Here is a 21,170-nt window from a genome sequence, read left to right on the forward strand (position 1 = left end):
CACATATGCTACAAAGGGCAGGAAATAGACCCTGGAAATATTCAGGAACCTGTCACATCTGTAAAATTTTTAGGAGTTCCATGGTCAGAGGCATGATGTGGCATCCCCTACAAAGTAAAAGACAAATAGTATCTTGTATATCCTATGGGGGGAAAAAAATAAAAGTACATCTGGAAGGCCTCTTGGGGTTCTGGAGTCAGTATATTCCAAATGGAGAAGTACTGCTTGATTCCATTTACTGGGTGATATGGTATGTTGCTAATGTTGAACGAGGTGAAAAGCAGGAAAGGGTTCTGTAGCATGTCCTGACTGAAATCCCAGCAGCCCTGCATTTTGAATCATAAAACATGGCAGACCCAGTAATATAAGAGGTGTAGATCGTGAGGAAAAAAACCATGTCGTTTGGGGCATATACCAAGGCTCTTTGGGAGAATGACAGTGCAGTTCCCTGTGGTCCTACAGCAAAGTGGTGCCATTGAAGCTGGAGAAATGTACCACTTTGACAAAACAACTTTGGACACACTACTTAGCCCTGTGGAAATGAGAATCTGACTTTCATATGCCAAGTGACCATGTGTTCATAACTATGCATCATAAATTCAGTCATATCAGAATCACTGTTAGATGATTAGATAGATTTAAGTTATTCATTCATCTTGGTTTAAGCAGACTCAAAAAAGAGAAGGCAGAAGAAAAATCCTTGAGCAGAAAATCCATAACAGTATGTCTTTCTCCCACTTACACCTTTGTTTCTCCCTCAGCTCACACATGGGATTGATTTCATTATGACCAGCTGACATACAGAGGGAACAAGCCTAGGCTTTTTTTATGGATGTGTTGGCTCAGTAACTGGTTATAAAAGGACATTAGCCATACTGTGATCCCACTTGGGCGGATGCCTTGAAAGATACTGACCACCTGGTCATCCAGTATCTGTGGAAGGAGCAATGGCCAGAGGTTACAGTATAGAAGTATTCATGGACAGTGACAAAGGGCCCAGCTGGTTGGTGGGGAGCCTGGATATGGAAAGATTGGAAAATGAGGGACGAGAGTTCTGGGATAGACATATGTGGATAGAGACATGGAAAAGAACAAGAAATGTGAAGATCTTTGTATTAATTTACCAGGTTAACACCCATCAAAGAGCACCCACCATGGAAGACACACAAAACAACCTGGTAGACATAATGACTTAGTCAGTTTACATAAACCAGCATCTGTCATCATCCACCCCAGTGCCTGTAGGATGGGCACATTTCTGAACTCTTTCTAATTATTTTTATTACTGCTTCTGAAATAACTGATTCTTTGCTGAGTTTAGATTATATCTTTCCTGAGTATTAGCACCATCTGGTCAAATGCTGCTTTGTAACAAAGATATATATATGTATTTTTTTCCTTAACTCTTTGCCTAGGGCAGCAAACTCATTAAGGCCATTTTGTCCCATTAAATTATTGAGAAGATAGTTTTTCCAAATGTTTTGTCATCACAAATCATGCATCATTCTCCTTTTAGTCTCTGATAATCATTTTTTTTTACCACCTCCTGCCAAGCTCCAATTACAATGCCACATATTTTAGACATATTTTTATAATAGAACTCCACTTCTGGGTATCAATTCCTGTGTTTAATAAAGTGAAAATAACCCTCAAATCTCTGATATTTACATATCCAGTATACCTATTCTGCTATTGCACATTGTCTGTACAATGACACCCAGACTGACAGATGAGCCTCTACTTAAAACATTGCTTATCAAGAATATGGTACTGTAAGTATTAGCTTCACAGGCTTTTGCCCATAAGTGACATGTTTCAAATATCTCATTTCATTAAGCAGAGCAATTTACAGAGTCAAGCTTTATACCCATTGGAGTAGGAAGTATGCTTTACCACAGGGAGGGGAAACACATTGTTTTTAACAATAATATAATTTACTACAATAGATATAATCTTTTTCTGTGTTCTATTCGGTAAAACAATTGCTTCTTTCTACTTGCATTGATAAGATACACATAGGAAAAATATGATCAAGATGATTTTTTTGATTATGCAATAAGTGTTTCATTAGCTTTTTATTGACGAAAGTTTAAATTGGAATTAAAAATAATAATTTAACAGATGTATTTGCATTTTAAGGGGCTCAAGGTGCTCCATTTGCCTGTTTTGAAGAAGTTAATTCTCTTCGCGATAGAATGGGAAACTGTGGTTTTAAAAATTCGCAACCATTACCTTGTGAACCAAAGTACGTATACAAAAATGATTGTGTCAGTGAATTATGTTACTTGTCAAGAGATACTAAATAATAATGGACAGTAAATCATATGCCAGGAGAATAGTTTGAAATGGCATTATATGTATTTTCCTTGTATACAATTGTTTTCTTTTCCCTTATTTTTTAGCCTGGTATTGTCCTAATAATGAGACTAGGCTAAAAGAAGGAAGAGGCTTATTACCAGAAGCTGGAGGTGGGCACAAACTGCCAAAAAATCAGAAACTTGTGCCCTCTATTGAGAATTAAAATTGAATTTTTTATTAAGTCAATAAATGATAATGATCCTAAAGCAAGTGCTTTAAGACATAGCATTGTTTTGAAAAATAGCTTTTTCTTTGCTTCCAAAACACTGATATGTAAAGCATGGCAGTACTTATTGATAGCTGAATATGGAGTTCTAGAATATAGTTTTACTATAAACTACAGAATAAAAGAATTTATGAAATCCAATAAAGAAAGTACCTTCTCCATAACAGATACTTTCTGAATTTCATATGGATATTGAAAATGAAAGAATCATAAAGATAGTGACAGATAGAAGGTTCACCAAGATAGAGATATAGGAGGCTTCTGAATTCTTCTCCTGGCACAGATACACTGAAAGTTCAGAAAAACATGGAGTGATTACCTCTGAAAGAAATACAGAAACCAGCTAAGTGATTCCTATATATCAGGCAAATGAGAAAACAGCTACATCGAAACAGGTAGAGACACACTCTCACCATAAACCCAACCCCTGGCACAGCACCATACAATTGAAAGGGAACTTCCAACTCCCAGTTTTCCCCTAAGAAGCAAAGGATTTGGACCCCAATATTTAAGACTCTCACCTGAAGGACGAGATCATAAAATATGTAGTTCTGAGAGCCAAAGAAACTTGCATCCAGGAGATCCACAAGACTATAGCGAAAAAAGGAGTGGTTGTTGAACTGTAAGCATTTGACATGGGTTTCTCCCTGGGCACTGTGCAGAAGGAGCAACAAAAATCACTCATCTCCCAGTCTTTTCCTGAAAGAAATCTATGTGCATACTTAGAAAGCTGCCCCCTAAGGGTCAGGTTTCCAATTTAGCACACTACTAGGGACTGGCTGCATTCCTCCCCAGAGACTTGGGAAACTAATGGACATTTCCCCGGCCATCTCCTTGTAGTTCACTGCACCGATTACATGTGGAATCCAAACAAAGAAACCCAAAAATCAAACGCATAGAAACAGAGAGTAGAAAAGTGGTTGCCAGTGGGGAAAAAAGGAGACGTTGGTAAAATGATACAGATTTTCAGTTATAAGGTGAATGAGGTCTGAGGTTCTAATGTATAACCTTGTGACTATAGTTGATAACACTGTATTATATGATTGAAATTTGCTAAGAGAGAAGTTAAATGTTCTCACACACAAAAACAGGACAAATATGTGAACTGATGAATGTGTTAATTAACTAGATGGGTATACACTGATACCAAATCATCACTTTGTACGATTTGATGTCATACAAATCATAAGACACAGACTAGGAGTTTTGTAAGCCTCTTAGAGAAGCCAGTATCCCACCCAATGATAGATTACAAATGGCTAACTAAACTATTTATGGGATAACCTTTGGTATGCTTGTGGCGTAAAGGGCAACTAAAAGTTCCTTAATTATCAAGGGAGGAGTGCAGAATTACTGGAAGTATCAGCATGTTGGAAGAATCTTAGAATAAAAATAGAGTCTGTGTATGTGGGGACAGAATACCAGAGAGCGGTTTCCAGGCTCTCAACCTCACGTGAAAAGGTGCTGGCTGGGGTAGTAGATGGCCAACAGCTGTGACTAATTGGACATCAGCTGTAGCCAGTTAACCATTGGCCACTAATATAACTGCCGTGGCTACGCTGGGGGAGTTGGTTGGTTGGCAGAGAAGCGGATGGCAGGTTGTGGATCATGTGGTTCCTGCTTCCTGTGTCTCCAACCCAGCCGCCAGCGAGAATATAATGGTATGACTCCCCTATCTATGGCTCCGTGGGTGTTCCTTTTTGGCCTCACCATATCCTGCGTTCTTGTGCGGGGAGCGGGAGCTGAGACCCCACATGACAGAGTACTACAGAGATGTACTGACTAAAGATAGTGGCAGGGACTCTGGGCATAATCTGAAGGGACTCAGATGGTACACAGAGTGTAAATAAATGCAATCAGCCACTCTCAGCCAATGTTGGGTAACATAACCAGACTGGCTAAGCTATATCAAAGTGGGGACAGGTAATGAATTTTCCCCAAAAGTGTATTAGGTCCAACCTAATAATAAAATATGATGAATGCTCTAATACATCTGGAGGCGAAACAACAAGGTTGAAATAGGAAATGAAGTCACGTCTGCCCATTTGAGTTGTGTATAATTTTCAATTCTGCTACATTGCTAATTAACTGGATTGCATTCAATTGTTATGCATCATAAGATAACGTTATTTCGGCATTTTTTTCTGGGTTTAAACCATCAAACAGTATTTATGTTACTACCCATGTAATATAACACTTATTTGGAACTTAGTATCATTAAAAGACAAATGATAAGGACTTTTCTGCTTTCCATTTCCAGGGATGTTCTCTGTGGAAAATTAGCTTGTGTTTGGCCCCATAAGGATACTTATAAAAGTAACGTTCAATCTGCAGTTTATTCATATACACAAGGGCATGTGTGCATATCCATTACTACTGGGTCATCAGATGGAAGTAGATCAGATGGAAGAGATTATGCCTATGTGGCTGATGGCACTGTGTGTGGTGCACAAATGGTAACAAAACACATTCATTTATATTTAGCTGTGTTAAATCACGTAATTATCAGATATTATATTACACGATGACTATCACAAATTTACTGAGTAGATTTTAACCAGGTACTATCACTTATTACCCACATTATATTGAAAAGGTAATTAAACTAAGCCTCAATTATCTAATAATACTTTTCCAGTTAATCAGTTATCAGTCCTTATTGAGAAGATATACATGTGTTTTAAACACAAGATTCCACTAACTGACAGGTGAATTTGTCTTTAGATCTTTGAATTCTAACAGCTTTAAATCATACAATTCTAATTTTGAGTTTTCAATTTTCCCTGCTTCACAAAGAAACATAATTGAGCTTTCATATTTGTTAAATCATCTACTTATATATAAGACCAAAATATAAGTGTGAGAAGTTTGGAAGAAACAAACAAGAAGTGTGTTCTAGGAAAGTACTGTTGCACTAATGTACAGCTCATGTACATATGCATATGTACATACATATGAACATTTACACTCACATAGTTATAAGATAAAGGGAGAAGAAAAATGGTTCAGAGGTGTAGTTACTCCATCTGGAACTGTGAGGGCACACATTCCAGAAAATATAAGGCCTCTGAGCTTAAAGCAGTTGTAAATCAGTGTGTTGCATGCAAATGGCATTCAGCACTTACTTGCTGAATTAAAAATAATTGTATACTTGAAACCTGTATGATTTTACTAGCCAATGTCAGCCCAATAAACTTAATTAAAAATAAATAAAAACAAAACAAAACCTTGAAATGGGAAATCACTTAGCCAATTCTTATATTTGGGTGCAGTGATCCTATTCCCTTGGGAAACTTGCTTGCTGTGGTAGGCAGCTTCTAAAATGGCTCCAGAGATTCCACTTCCTGGTATTCACTCCCTGTGTATTTTTAGGGAAATCAAAAGAATATAAACTAGGAGAGCAATTAACAAAATAGAAAATGATACATGAGACACAGGGTCACATGTCCAGGTGACTAATTACCACTGGATTACCCATTTTGACTTAACAAGGGTTTTATAAGGGATACAAATTAAGTTAAAATGTTTATCTTTCCAGATCATTCTGATCACTATTATAACAAAGATACATGATAGTTTACAATCCAAAATATTAACTCATATTTGAAACCCAAACAAAATTAATGAATTGCCTTCCAATTTTTGAGGTGGCAAATCATTAACATTAATCTAACCAATTATAACAGAACATTAACATAATATAGAAAACTCCTTTGAAGGAGATTTGCAATTTAATTCCCAATGATAAATATGAAAACCAAAATTATATGACATTATTGCATAACTAAGTTAAAGCAAACACCCTAAGATTTTTTTTCTTAAATTTATTGTTGTTTAGATTTTTGTATTGGTATGCCAGTATCTTTGCATCAGAATCAGAGTAATATGGAATGAAAATCCTCAATTTAAGCATCTGTTATGTATGTATAACAAATAATTTTTCTCATATCAAATTTGTGAATGATTATAAAATACTGCTTTTTTTTAGTACTGTGAAAATAAAACCTGCAAAGAAATTAATTTAATGGGATATAACTGTAATTCCACTACAAAATGCCAAGGGAATGGGGTAAGTAACTTTTATTTTTACAGTTCTAAATTATGTGTTATGTTTGTGATGAATTCAAAGTAAAAAATGTATCCTGTTTGGGAGAATTAAGGGTCTAGGTTACTTTTAAACTGACCTTGCCTAGAACTAGCTAACCAACAAAAAGAAAATCAGCTGAGCTAATTCAAACGCTATTAAACAAATTGTACTGTATAAGTATTGAATTTATTTTAAGTACCTTCAGTTTATGAATTAGGAACATGTTTAAATGAAAAACATTTATTTTCTTATGCAAATAAATACATGTTTTACTCATATTGTGAGCATACCTTGTTCTCCCTCATACTCTTAATAATTAAAATTTATAGCCATGTAATATTTTGCAGAGAGTATACTTAAAAAACATGTTGCCATGTTATAGAATTTTGTTTGTTCTTATGAAAAGGTTTCTAATAGAAAATATATTCTCATGTAAAAAGCTTAATTTCTTCTCAACTACTTATCTATTTTAATCTGATAATACAAATTTGTTGTTACTTTTACATTTAATTTTCATTTCTTAAAATTTATGATTTTGGTCCTTTGTTTTATTATTTTCCTAAAACAAAATCAGTGTATATAGTCAACATATGAATGATCTCAAATTCAGCAAATTTATCAGTATCCAACTTTATAATTTTAAAATTGGTTTAGAATATATAAAATGCCACTACATGGTCTTTAACTTTTTGTACGCTGGTAACAAAAAGGATAGCTACATTTGTATGTTTTGTATTTTATTTTCTATAGTTAAAATTATTGGCCTGATCTTTGGCTTTCCTTTGTTTAATTATCTGTTTTAAGTCTCAGCATTAATATTTTTCAATTTAAATGTCAAATAAAATCTAACTGAATCTAGGAGAATCTGTTTACTTCCCAATGACATCTCAACAAAAAGGCAACTGTATCATTTAGAATTAATAGAGTTGATTTACAACTCTTTCATTTACGATTCCTGTTCAATTTTATGAACATGCAGTCGTTCAGAAATCTCATTAATTGTGAACTGTTGGCAGTTAATATAGTGTTGTTCTGTCTGCATTTGTGATATACTTTTTTTTATTGGTAAGACTTTATTTTTTAGAGCAGTTTTAGGTTCACAGAAAAATTGAGGGGAAAGTAACAGAGATAGTCCATGTATCTTTTGCCCCCACACATGCATAGCCCCCCCAATTATCAACATCATACGTCACAGTGACACATGCATAGCCCCCCAATTATCAACATCCTATGTCACAGTGGTACATTTGTTGCAATTGATGAACCTACACTGACACATCATCCTCACCTACTGTCCATAGTTTACATTAGGATTCACTCTTGGTGTTGTACATTCTACGAGTTTCAACAAATGTATAATGACATGTATCCATCATTATGGCATCATAAGAGTATTTTTACTGGCCTAAAAATCCTCTGTGCACCTATTTATCCTTCCCGCTGCCTCAACTATGGCAACCTCTAATCTTTTTACGGTCTCCATAATTTTGTCTTTTCTAGAATTCATATAGTTGGAAATATATAGGATATAGCATTCTCAGAGTAGTTTCTTTTACTTAGTAATATGCATTAAGGTTTCTTCATGTTCTTTCATGGCTTAATACCTCATTTCTTTTTAGCACTAAATCATATTCCATTTTCTAGATTTACCACTGTCTATTCATTCACCTACTTAATAACATCTTGGTTGCTTCCAAGTTTTTGCAATCGTGAATAAAGCTGCTTAAATATTTGTGTGCTGGTTTTTGTGTAGACATAAGTTTTCAATGCCTTTGGATATATGCTTGTCTCTTGATCAGTCTCCCTAGCAATTTATCATTTTATTACTCTGAAAATTATTGATCTAAGTATCAATACCAAGAAGTTAAGAAAAGAACAGGAGATTATATTGAAAATTTTTGTCCATGATTGACTGTAAGTGTTGGACATTACTGTCTGGTCCCCATTGTCATGGACAAAAATATCAGTGTTTCACACTTTACTGTAAAATTTGCAGTATATTTTTTAAGGTACTTCCTATTTGATTAAAGAAAATATTTTATATGCCTAATTTGCTAAGTGTTTTTTAACCATGACTAGATGTTAATTTTTATTGAAGACTTCCCCCTTTAATCTGTTAATGTACAAATAAATTTATTGATCCTTTAATATTTATCCAACCATTAATTCCCAGAATAAAATCAACCATGGCCTTTTAAAATTTAATTTGTAATGCATTATGTAACAATTTATGTAATTGTTTCTATTTTATAAATGAAACTGATTATACGGTTTATATCTTATATCTAATGTAAAATGAGTTGGGGTGATGTTCTTTCATTATATATTTTTCATAATAATTTTAAAAAAATAATTAAATTAATATACATTCTTAAAAGAAGTTTCAGAATACAGTTTCAGGTTACAGAAAAATAAGTAGAAAGTACGAAGAACTCTTCTGTGTTCCTTTGTCCCTTTATGCCCGCGCAAGTTTCCCGTTGTTAACATCTTGCAATGTTGTGCTACACTGGTTATAATTCATGAACCAATGTTTATACATTATTATTAATTAGAGTCCGTAGTTTACATTGGCATTAACTCTGTGTTTTATATGTTCTACTTATTTTGAAAAATATATAATGTCATGGATACATCATTATAGTATCATACAAAATGTTTTGGTACCCTGAAAATTCTCACATAGTCAACCTTTCTTCCCTCCCCACAAACCCCTAGCAGCCATCATCTTTTTACTATCTCCATCGTTTTGCCTTTCCAGAATGTTAGAGTTGGAATCATAACTGTGTGTGTGTGTGTGTGTGTGTGTGTGTGTGTGTGTGTGTGTGTTTCAGATTGCCTTCTTTCATTTTGCAGTATTCATTTGTTTTCTCCATCTTTTCATGGCTTCATAGCTAATTTCTTTTCATCACTGTATAGTAGTACATTGCATGATGTACACAGTTTGTTTATCCATTCCTCTGTTGGAAAACAATTTGATTTCTTCCAATTTTTAAAATCATGAATAAAACTACTGTCAACATTTATGTGCACATAACTTTTGTGTACACATAAGTTTTCAACTCATTTGGGTAAATACCACGGAGCACAATTACTGAGTCATATGGTAAGAGCATGTTTAGTTTTGTAAGAAATCACCAAACTGTCTTCCAAAGTAAGTGTACCATTTTGCCTTCCCAACCAATAGCAAATGAGAGTTCTTGTTACTCCACATCCTTACCAGCTTTTGGTGTTTTCAGTGTTTTGGATTTAGCCATTCTAATTGTTGTGTAGTGGTAACACACTGTTTTAATTTGCAATTCCCTAATGATACATGATGTTTATAATATTTTCTCATGCTTATTTGCCATCCATACATCTTCTTTGGTTAGGTGTCTGTTCATATTTCTTTCTAAATTGAAAATTGGGTTGTTTCCTTATTGTTGAGTTTTAAGAGTTCTTTGTATGTTTTAGACCAGACCTTAATTAGATCTGTCCTTTTAAAATATTTTCTCCCAGTCTGTGGCTGTTGTTTCATTCTCTAAAGAGTGTCTTTGACAGTGCAAATGTGTTTATTTGTAGGAAATTCCATGTCTTTCCTTCATAGAACATACTTTTGGTTTTGTATCTAAAAAGTTATCTCCAAACCCAGGGTAATCAAGATTTTTTCCTATATTATATTCTATGAGTTTTATAGTTTTGCATTTTACATTTAGTTCTATGATATATTTTGAGCTAATTTTTATGAAACACGGATTAATTTTTTTGTATCTGGATCTCCAGCTCCGTTTGTTTAGACAATCCCTTCTCCATTCAATTGCCTTTGCTCCATTAGCAAAGATCAGTTGACTAGTTTTATGTGGGTCTAATTCTGGTCTCTGTATTCTATTTCATTTATCTGTTTGTATAGTCCTTTGCCAGTACCACACTGTTTTGATTACTGTATCTTTACAGTAAGTATCAATGTCAAGTAGTCAAATTGATACTATTTAGTTCTTCAGTATTGTGTTGCCTATTCTGGGTCTAACATTGGTTTGCCAAATCAGTTTGTCAATATCCACAAAATAACAAACTGGGATTTTGCTTGTGACTGTGTTGAATCTACCGATAACAATACTGAGTCTTCTTATCCATGTACATGGAATATCTTTCCATTTATATAGAATTTGTTTCATCAGACCTTTGCAGTTTTCTTAATATAGATTTTGTACATATTGTGATCAATTTATAATAGTATTTCCTCTTTTGGTGCTAATGTAAATGGTATTATATTGATAATTTTCAATTATTTCAATTTTCAATTATTCAATTGAATTTTCAATTATTTATTGTTGTATATAGGTAAGCAATTGATTTGGTGTATTAACCTTTAATCATGCAAACTTGGATAATCACTCCTCAGTTTCAATAGTTTTCTGTTGATTTTTTGGGATTGTTTTCATAGACAATTATGTTATCTGAGAACAAAGACAATTTTATTTCTTTCTTCACAATTTTTATATCTTCAAAATTTTTATATTTTTATATCTTTTATTTCCAGTTCTATTCTTACTGCATTCGCTAGGACTTCTAGTATAATGTTAAAAATAAGTAGTAAGAGGAAATATCTTTGCCTTGGTCCTGATCTTAGTAGGAAACCTTCTAGCTTTTCACTATTTTATTTATTTATATTTCATCAATGTAGTGTGTTATGTTATTTGTACATTTATAAATAAAGTAGAACAATTTCTTATTTGTATATTTAAAAATAAATTCAAACCTTTGAGGAAGTCATATTCAAATAAACATACTCAAATAACCAAAAGTAATAATAAGTTTCAGTCCCTGAAAAACAATAAAGGGGATGAAATTCATAAACCCAGGGAATACTTCTCACATTTCTTTTTCCTCTTCACATTTTTCTTTCACATCATTTTATATTGGAGACTTTCATCTATGACCATTGAAAGTTCACAAAATAAATCCTCTTTTTCTCTGAACCTCATGGCTTACTCTTTTCTCTCCCCTTGTTCTCTTTTTCCTCTTTCTCCCTCAGCTTTGACTCTTTTTTACTCTCCGCTCTTCACTACTTCTCCTTGGGCTTTCTGCTCTTCTCTTCTGTATCTTAGCTTCACTTGTTCTCTGCTTTTTTCTTTCTTTTTATTTAGGTTTAATTAACATATAACATTATATTTCAAGTGTGCAAATAATGATTCAATATTTCTATACATTGCAAAAGGGTCATCACCACAATAAGTCTATTTAACATTCATCATCATACATAGTCACAAAATTTTTCTTGTGATATGGACTTTTAAGATTTACTCTCCTATCAACTTTCAAATACAGTATGATTATAGTCACCATACTGTATATTCAATTCCCATAACTTACTTTTTTTTTATAAGTGCATGTTTATACCTTTTGACACCCTTCACTCATCTTTTCACCCCTTACCCCTGGCAACCACCAATCTGCTCCCTGTATCTGAGTTTGTTTGTTTGTTTTAAATTCCACATATAAATGAGAACATGGTATTTGTGTTTCTCTTTCTGACTTATTTCACTTAGCATAATGCCTTCATGGTCTACCCATGTTGCTATAAATGGCAGTATTTAATTCTTTATATGGCTGAATAATATTCCTCTGTGTGTGTGTGTGTGTGTGATATCTTCTTTATCCATCCATCAGTGGACACTTTGGTTGTATCCATATCTTTGCTATTGTAAATAACCCTTCACTGAACATGGAGATGCACATATTTTTTTGAAGTAGTGTTTTTGTGTCTTCAGATAAATACTCAGAAATGGAATTGCTGGATGACATGGTAGGTCTATTTTTAATTTTTTGATAAACCTCCATAGTGTTTTCCACAGTGGCTGCACCAATTCACATTCCCAACACTGGTACACAAGAGGTTCCTCTTCTCCACATCCTCACTGACACTTGCTATTTCCTCCCTTTTTGATAATAGCCATTCTAACAAGTGTGAGATAATATGTTGTGGTTTTGATTTGTATTTTCCTCATGATTAATGATATTGAGCATCTTTTCATGTACCTGTTGCCACTTTATGTCTTCTGCTTCTCACTATTTAGTATAATGCTAGCTGCAGATTCTTTCTTATAAATGTTCTTTCTCAAGTTGAGTATTTCCCTGCTCCATTCCTGGTTTTCCGAGAGTTTTTATCATAAATAGTGTTGTGTTTGGCCATGTCCTTTTCTCTGCATCTATTAATATGGTCATACAACTTTTCTTTTTTAGCCTATTGATGTGATTGGTTATAATAATTGATTTTCAAATGATAAACTCACCTTATATACCAGGAGTAAAATCCATAATATTGTGTTATGTTATTCTTTTCTAAGTTGATGGATTTAATTTGCTAACATTTTTGAGGATTTTTCTATTTATATTTATGAGTGATATTGGTCTGCAGTTATCTTTTCCTGTAATGTCTTTGTCTTGTTTTGGTTTTGGAGTATTATGTCTTCAGAATGAGGTTGGAAGTATTCCTTCTGCTTCATTATCTGGAAGAGGTTGTAGAGAATTTCGTGTATTTTCTTCCTAAAATCTTTGAGCAAATTCACCAGAGAACATAACTCACCAGAGAGCAAATTCAGCAGAGACAGGTGCTTTCTGTTTTGAAAGTTTATTAAATTTTATTTAATTTCTTTAATAGATACAGATGTTTTCAGATTATATTTCTTGGGTGAATTTTTGTAGATTGTGTCTTTAAAGGAATTGGTCTATTTTATTTAAGTTATTAATTTGTGCACATAGAGTTGTTTAGAGTATTACTTTGTTATTCTTTTAATGTCCATGAATCAATAATGGTGGTACTTCATTAATTTCTGATATTGATAATTTGGATTCTCTGTCTTTATTTTTTCTTTGTTGGCCTGCTTTTGGTTTTGTTAATTTATTCGGTTGATTTTCAGTTTTCTATTTCATTGCATTCTCTTTTACTTTTCATTAGATTTAATTTGAACTTTTTTTTCTAGTTTCCTTAGGCTAGAGCTAGATTATGATTTTAGATATTTTCTAATATATGCTTTCAGTAGTATACATTAGTCTCTAAGCACTGGTTTCCCTGAATCCCATAAATTTTGGTAAATTGAATTTACATTTTTATTTAGTTTGAAATATTTTTATTTTATGTAAACTGCTAGCGATGCAAGTTTGTCATAAAGTTCTATTTTGCTGTCCATTTAAAATATTTTTTGCATCTACCACATAACAACCATGTAGGTAGTGATTTTGCCATTGACCATTATGTTGTCAACATTTTTAGTACTTTTTCTAACCTACTTCTCATATTTCAGTCAATGACTGCATGTACGACTGTGGTCCTATAAAACTATCACTGAGCTGAAAAATTCCTGTCACCCCATGATGTATTAGCTGTCCGAGCCATTGCAACTTCATAGCACAGTGCATTACTATTAAGTTGTGGTGATGCTGGTATAAACAAACCTACTGTGCTGCTAGTCATTTAAAAGTATAGCACATACAATTATGTACACTGCATAATGCTTGAAAATAATAAACAACTAGATTTTTGGTGTATGTATTTATTATACTATACTTTTGTCATAATTTTAGAGTGTACTCTTTCTACTTATAAAAAGTTTTGCTGTAAAATGGTATGTTGTGTTATATTGGGAGCAGTCTCATACATCTCGTGTTTACCATGTCTTGATTGCATAATTTTCTCTTGTGCTTGATTTAATCTTATTTAATACAGTAACATGCTGTATAGGCTTGTAACCTAGGAGCAATAGGCTATACAATATAGACTACGTATGTAGTAGACTATACCATCTAGGTTTGTGTAAGTGCATTCCGATGTTCACACAATGACAAAATCGCCTAACCGTGCATTTCTCAGAATGTACCCCTAAGTGGCACTTGACTGAATATAGTCTGAAAAAACTTAGAAAAATAGTGGTTTTATTCATTATAATTTAGGCATTTTTATATAATATATTAAGACTAACATGATTTATAGTGATGATATGTTTTTCTGTTTCAGATATGTAATAATTTGGGCAATTGTCATTGCTTTCCTGGCTATCGGCCTCCAGATTGTGAATTCCAGATTGGTTCACCAGGGGGAAGTATTGATGATGGAAATGTTCAGAAATCTGGTGAGTAGAAGTTAAACTTTTAAAATAAAATAGAATATTGTTTTATGAAATAATCAAAGAAATGTACTGACAAGTCGAATCTTTCATCATCTCCTGAGTAATTAAGAGCTATCATGAAGCGTAGCTTTAATTAAATTAGTGTTAAACAAAATTTGTAATGAGATTTTTTTCAGAGACACTCAGTTTTAATCAACTCAGTTAAATTGGTTAGAATATAGTACTCTTAAATTTCAATAAATGCCTGATTTATTTCTCTTAGTATTATAATCTCAAGATCCATTCATGTTGTTGCAAATAGCACTATTTCATCTTTTCTTATGGCAGAATAGTATTCCATTGTGTATATAGTCTGACAGAAAAAGTAGAGAACCATATGATTTCATGGATATGTGGTATATAAAAGGGAAAAACAAAAGAACAAGAAAAACAAATGAAGAAACAAAACTCATAGACACAAACTATAGTTTAGTGGTTACCAGAGGGTAAGGGGAAGAGGGGTGGTAGATGAGGGTAAAAGGGATCACATATATGGTGATGGTAAGAGAACTGACTCTGGGGGTTGAACACACAGTGTGATATATAGGTGATGTATTACAGAATTGTACACCTGAAATCTATGTAACTTTGCTAACAGTTGCCACCCTAATAAAGTTTAATTAACAAAAAGAAAAAAAGAAAAAAATTTCAATAAATGTCATAGTATTAATTAAAAACAAACTCAAATATGGAAGAATTAATGATTTACATTCCATATTATAAAACACTTGTTTATTTAAAAACAATATAGCTGATGTATTACAGAATTTTAAATTACAGATTATTTAAAAACAATATAGCTGATGTATTACAGAATTGTACACTTGAAACCTATGTAATTTTACTAACTGTTGTCACCCCAATAAATTTTAATTTGAGGAAACCATAGGATAAAGTATTCATTATAAATGAAATTTGGAAAAATCATATGGCAAAATATGAATGTATATATTTATTACAACATAATCGTAAATCACATTTTGAGTGATGGAGTACATGTTTATACTTTCCTTTTTTCCTATGATTGAAGACAAGTGTCATATGCTATTCTTTGACTCTGTCATTCATTCCTTCATTAATACATTTACTACACAAACATGTTACCAAGTACCTGGCAAGGCAATGAAATTGAGATCCATGTTTCAGAAAGTCTACTCATGCAGCAATGTGGAGAACAGGTTTCATTACATGAGTCTGAATGAAGGTAAATTACTTGGAAAACAATTGCTTTAATTAAGAGGCCCTGAAGTAAACACTGAAAGAGCAGATACAAAAAGTCATTGCATAATATCAGATATTTGTGAGTAACAATGAATAAGAAATGATGATCAGTTGTGTTTGGCACATGGAAAAGAATGTGTAATGATGATATATCCAAGTTTCCACAAAAGAATGAGTGGTTTGAAAGTGGATGAGATAATGAATTTAATTTTGAATAGCTACAAATTTGGGTTACCTGTTGAAGAATCTATGTGAAGATATCTCAGCATACATTAGAATTTGATAATGTTTCCAACTCAATAGGGACATCAGAGATTGGTATTCCTTAGTTACTTTATAATTAAAGTAGTTCATGGAATGGTAAAAATGTGTATTTTTCTGTGAGATAAGAGATTTGGGTATAACTTCAGGAAGCAATAATATTTCAGAGACATGATGTCTGACATTACTGATAATTTGTAAAGAAGGATAATAAAAACGAGTAGTCACAAGGACTTCTATTTCTTGCCATGATAGAAATACTAGAAAATTACATTAGGTATTTGTTACAGGGCAATAGTATAAGGTTATGATTCTTGAGATAAGAGAAACACATGAGACTCACCATTGTATGTTTGTGAGACAATGTCAATCATTCTTGCATATGTGTAATAGAAGATTCAGATGAAAAGGAAAAAGAGAATGAATGTACAGAAAATATATTTGATAAAATAATGCTCCCAAATTTCTTAAACAAGATGAAAAATATAATACTCAAATACAAGAAGCTAAGTGAACCTCAGGCAAGATGAATATGAAGAAATCAACAAGACAAGTAATAACAAGTGCTGGAGAGGTTGTGGGGAAAAAGAAACCCCTATACACTGCTGGTGGGAATGGAAATTTGTACAGCCACTATGGAAAACAGTATGGAGGGTTCTCAAAAAATTAAGAATGAATTACAATATGACCCAGCAATCCCTCTTCTGGTCATCTACCCCCAAAATCTGAAACCTTTTATCCATAAAGATATATGTACCCCTATATTCATTGCAGTATTATTCAGAGTGGCTAAGACATAGAAATAACCGAAGTGTTTTTGAATAGATGATTGGATAAAGAAGTGGTACTTATATACAATGGATTATTACCTAGCTATAAGAAAAAATGAAATATTGCCATTTTTGACAATGTGGATGGATCTTGAGATTATCATGCTAAGTGAAATAAGTCAGACAGAAAAAGTCAAGAACAATATGACTTCTCTCATATGTGAGATATAAAACTGAAAGCAATAAAGGAACAATACAAACAAACAAAGAAACAAAAACTCATAGACAGAGACAACAGTTTAGTAGTTACCAGAGAGTAAGGGTGGAGAGGGTGGTAGAAGAGGGAAAAGAGGATCAAATATACATGTATGGTGATGGAAGGAGAACTGACTCTGGGTGTTGAACATACAGTGCAATGTATACAAGATGTATTATAGAAATGTATATTTTAAACATATTATTTTATTAATGTTGCCCAATAAGTTTAATAAATAAAAAGAACAAATTTTAAAGAAGCTGGAGCTAGATTTCTGATATCCTGCAATATAGAGGGAGATGGTCAACAAAATCATGTCTCCAAAAGCAACTAAAAAGGTTGACTAAAACTGTCAAAACCTGCCATTTCGTTACTCTGGAAATTAATCAAAGGCAACCTAAAAAGTGTTTATTCTTGAAAACAACATCAGAAAATAGGAGTGTGAATCTGAGTTCTTGAGGCTGCTCCTATCTCTCCTGCCCTAGCTCTGTCAACAGGGTAATTTAACAGACTCAGTAAGATATGAACACCATTAGTTTTGCTGCCACTGCTTCAGGATGGGTGGGAAGAAAAAAGGGGGTTACTTGATTTGTTGGAGTATTGTCAATTACAGTGCCAATCATTTTGTTGGCAGAATATGGAGAATAACTGCCTTGCTGTACTGAGATGGCAACCCTTTTAGGAAAAACAACAGACCAGGAAATAACTATGAAGTTAATAGGGAGTGTCAGGAGATGAGACTGTCATAAGGGAAAAGATAAGCTCTCTTTCGTGGTTCCCTACAAATTTTAGGATTGTGTTTTCTGTTTCTGTGATAAAAAGCCATTGGTAATTTGATGGGGATTGCATTGAACATAGAGATAGCTTTGGGTAGTATTTAACAATCTTAATTCTGATCCATGAACACAAAGTGTCTTTCCTTTTTTTTTCCAATTTCTTTCAGCAAAGTTTTATAGTTTTTGTTGTACATATCTTGCACCTCCTTGGTTAAATTTATTCCTAGGAATTTAATGTTTTGATGCTATTGTGAATGTGAGTTTTCTCTTTCTTTTTCAGATGTTTTGTTGTTAGTGTATAGAAGTGCAACTAATATCTGTATGTTAATGTTCTATCCTGCAACTTTACTGAATTTGTTGATTAGTTCCAACAGTTTTTTTGGTTGAGTTTCTGGGATTTTCTGTATGTCAGCTCATATTGTCTGCAAATAATAACAATTTTTCTTCTTCCTTTTTCTTTGGTGGGGGGGGGCTTTTATTTCCCTGTTAACAATAGAACTATTTTATGTCCTAGCGATTCCACTCCTATTTATCCAAAGAAATCTGCAACACTAATTTGAAAAAAAAAAATATATGCACCCCTATGTTAACTGTAGTGCTACTTACAATAGCCAAGTATTTCATCTTTTCTTATGGCCAAGAAATATTCCATTGTGCATATATATATATATATATATATATATATATATATATATATATATCAGATCTTCTTTATCCAATCATCTATTGAAGGACATTTTTATTGTTTTCATGTCTTGGCCACTGTGAATAATGCTACAATGAACATAGAAGTACATATATCATTACAAATAAATAAATGTTTTCGGATTTCTTGGGTAGATACCCAGAAGAGGGATTGCTGGGTCACATGGTAATTCTATTTTTAATTTTTTGAGGAACCTCCATACTGTTTTCCATGGTGGCTGTACCAATTTACATTCCCACCAGCAGTGTATGAGGGTTCCTTTTTCTCCATAGCCTTTCCAACACTTGTTATTATTTGTCTTGTTGATGATAGCCATTCTAATAGGTGTAAGGTGGTATCTCATTGTGGTTTTGATTTGCATTTCCCTAATAGCTATTGAGGTTGTGCATCTTTTCATATGTCTGTTGGCTGTTTGATTTTCTTCTTGGGATAAGTATCTGTTCAGGTCCTCTGCCCATTTTTAAAATGGATTATTTTGTTGTTGTTGTTGAGTTGTATGAGTTCTTTATATATTTTGGATATTAGTCTTTAATTGGAGGTATTGCTTGCAAATATCTTCTTCCATTCCGTTTGTTGCCTCTTTGTTTTGTTGGTGGTTTCTTATGCTGTGCAGATGCTTTGTGGTTTTATATAGTCCCATTCATTTATTTTTGCTTTTACTTCTTTTGCTTTTAAGGTCAAATTCATGGTTTAGAAATGATAGCCTTTTAAACAAAAGGTGCTGGAACAATTATATATCCATGTGCAAAAACAGAGAAAAAATTTTGAGCTGTATCTACTATCATATACAAAAATTGACTCAAAGTGGATCACAGACCAAAAGCTGAAGCCAAAATATATAAAACTTCTAGAAGTAAGCCTTTATAACTTCAGTTAAGCAAAGACCTTTTTATATATGACACCAAAAGCACAATCCAAATAGGAAAAATGATAAATTGGACGTTATCAAAATTATAAACTTTTGTTCTTCAAAAGTCCCTATTAGGCATTTACGTAATAAAGTATTTGCATTCAGAATATATAAAAAATTATAATCACAACATATAAATAATCTTTGAAACTTAATAATACAAAACAGCCCTATAAAAATGGGCAAAATATTTGAACTAATATTTCATCAAAGAAAATATATGGATGGCAAATAAGTACATATAAAGATGCCCACAGTTGTTATTTATCAGGGAAATGCAAATTATAATCAGAAATATATACCATTACATTCTTTTAAAAAATGCTTAAATTTAAAGGACTAACCTCATGAAGCTTGGCCAAAATGTAAGGATAGTGTCTCATAAACTGCTGTTGTAATGTAAAATTGTACAAACAGTTCCACAATTCCTTAAAAAGGTAAACATTTACCTACCATGTAATCCAGTCATTTCAATATTTACCTGAGAGAATAGAATGCTTAAACCCATACAAAGCTTTGTATACAAATGTTCATAACAGCTTTATTTGCAATAGATAAAATTTGGGAACAACCCAAATGTAAATCAAGAGGTGATGGATAAACAAAGTGTGGTGTATGCAAACAATAGAATACCACTGAACAATAAAAAGGAATAAGGTATTTTTATACATGTACCAATGTGGATGTGTCTCAACATTTATGCTATGAGTAAGAAGCAAGACTGTTTATATTGTAGAACATGCAAACTAATTGACACAGAGAATGCAGATCCTATCAGTTGTTGCCTTTCTGGGGGAGCGGCAGCATGACAGGATTATAAAGTAGCATAGGAAACTTTGGATGATGGATGTATTCATTATTTTGATTGATGTAATGGTTTCATGGATATGCGTGTATACATATAACAAAACCTACCAAATTGTACATTTTAAGTAGGTGAATTTGTTATGTGTCAAACTACCTCAATAAAGCTGCTAAAATAACAAAATTTAAATAATGTACATGAGGATGTTCACACTGTTTTGTTGTCAAATCTCAGACACTAGTTAAACCCATTTTATTTACTTATCAAATAAAAATTGTAAGAATTTTACACTCAATGGAGAAAACACACAGATGTCAGAACAAAATAAAAAAAATCTAAATATTTGCCTCATTGGGGTATACGTTTGTCAAATGTTATTCATTGGTACAGTTAAAATGTTTCCATTTCATTATATATAAATAATAACTATAATAAAGGAAGGAAAATATCAAATATATGCAACAACCAAGACTATCATCCTAATGAAAATATAATTGTTACAACCAGTTTGGAAAACCATTAGAATATTTGCTAATGTTGAATATAGGCATCTACTATGAATAGGCATTGCCACTCTCAAGGGCATATATCTGCAAGATATGTGTACATATGTTGACTTAAAGATTTGTAGTAGAATATCCATAGCAACATAA

Source organism: Rhinolophus sinicus, chromosome 16 (assembly GCF_057876585.1).
Source record: "Rhinolophus sinicus isolate RSI-liver-muscle chromosome 16, RSI-T2T, whole genome shotgun sequence".
Classification (NCBI taxonomy): Eukaryota; Metazoa; Chordata; class Mammalia; order Chiroptera; family Rhinolophidae; genus Rhinolophus; species Rhinolophus sinicus.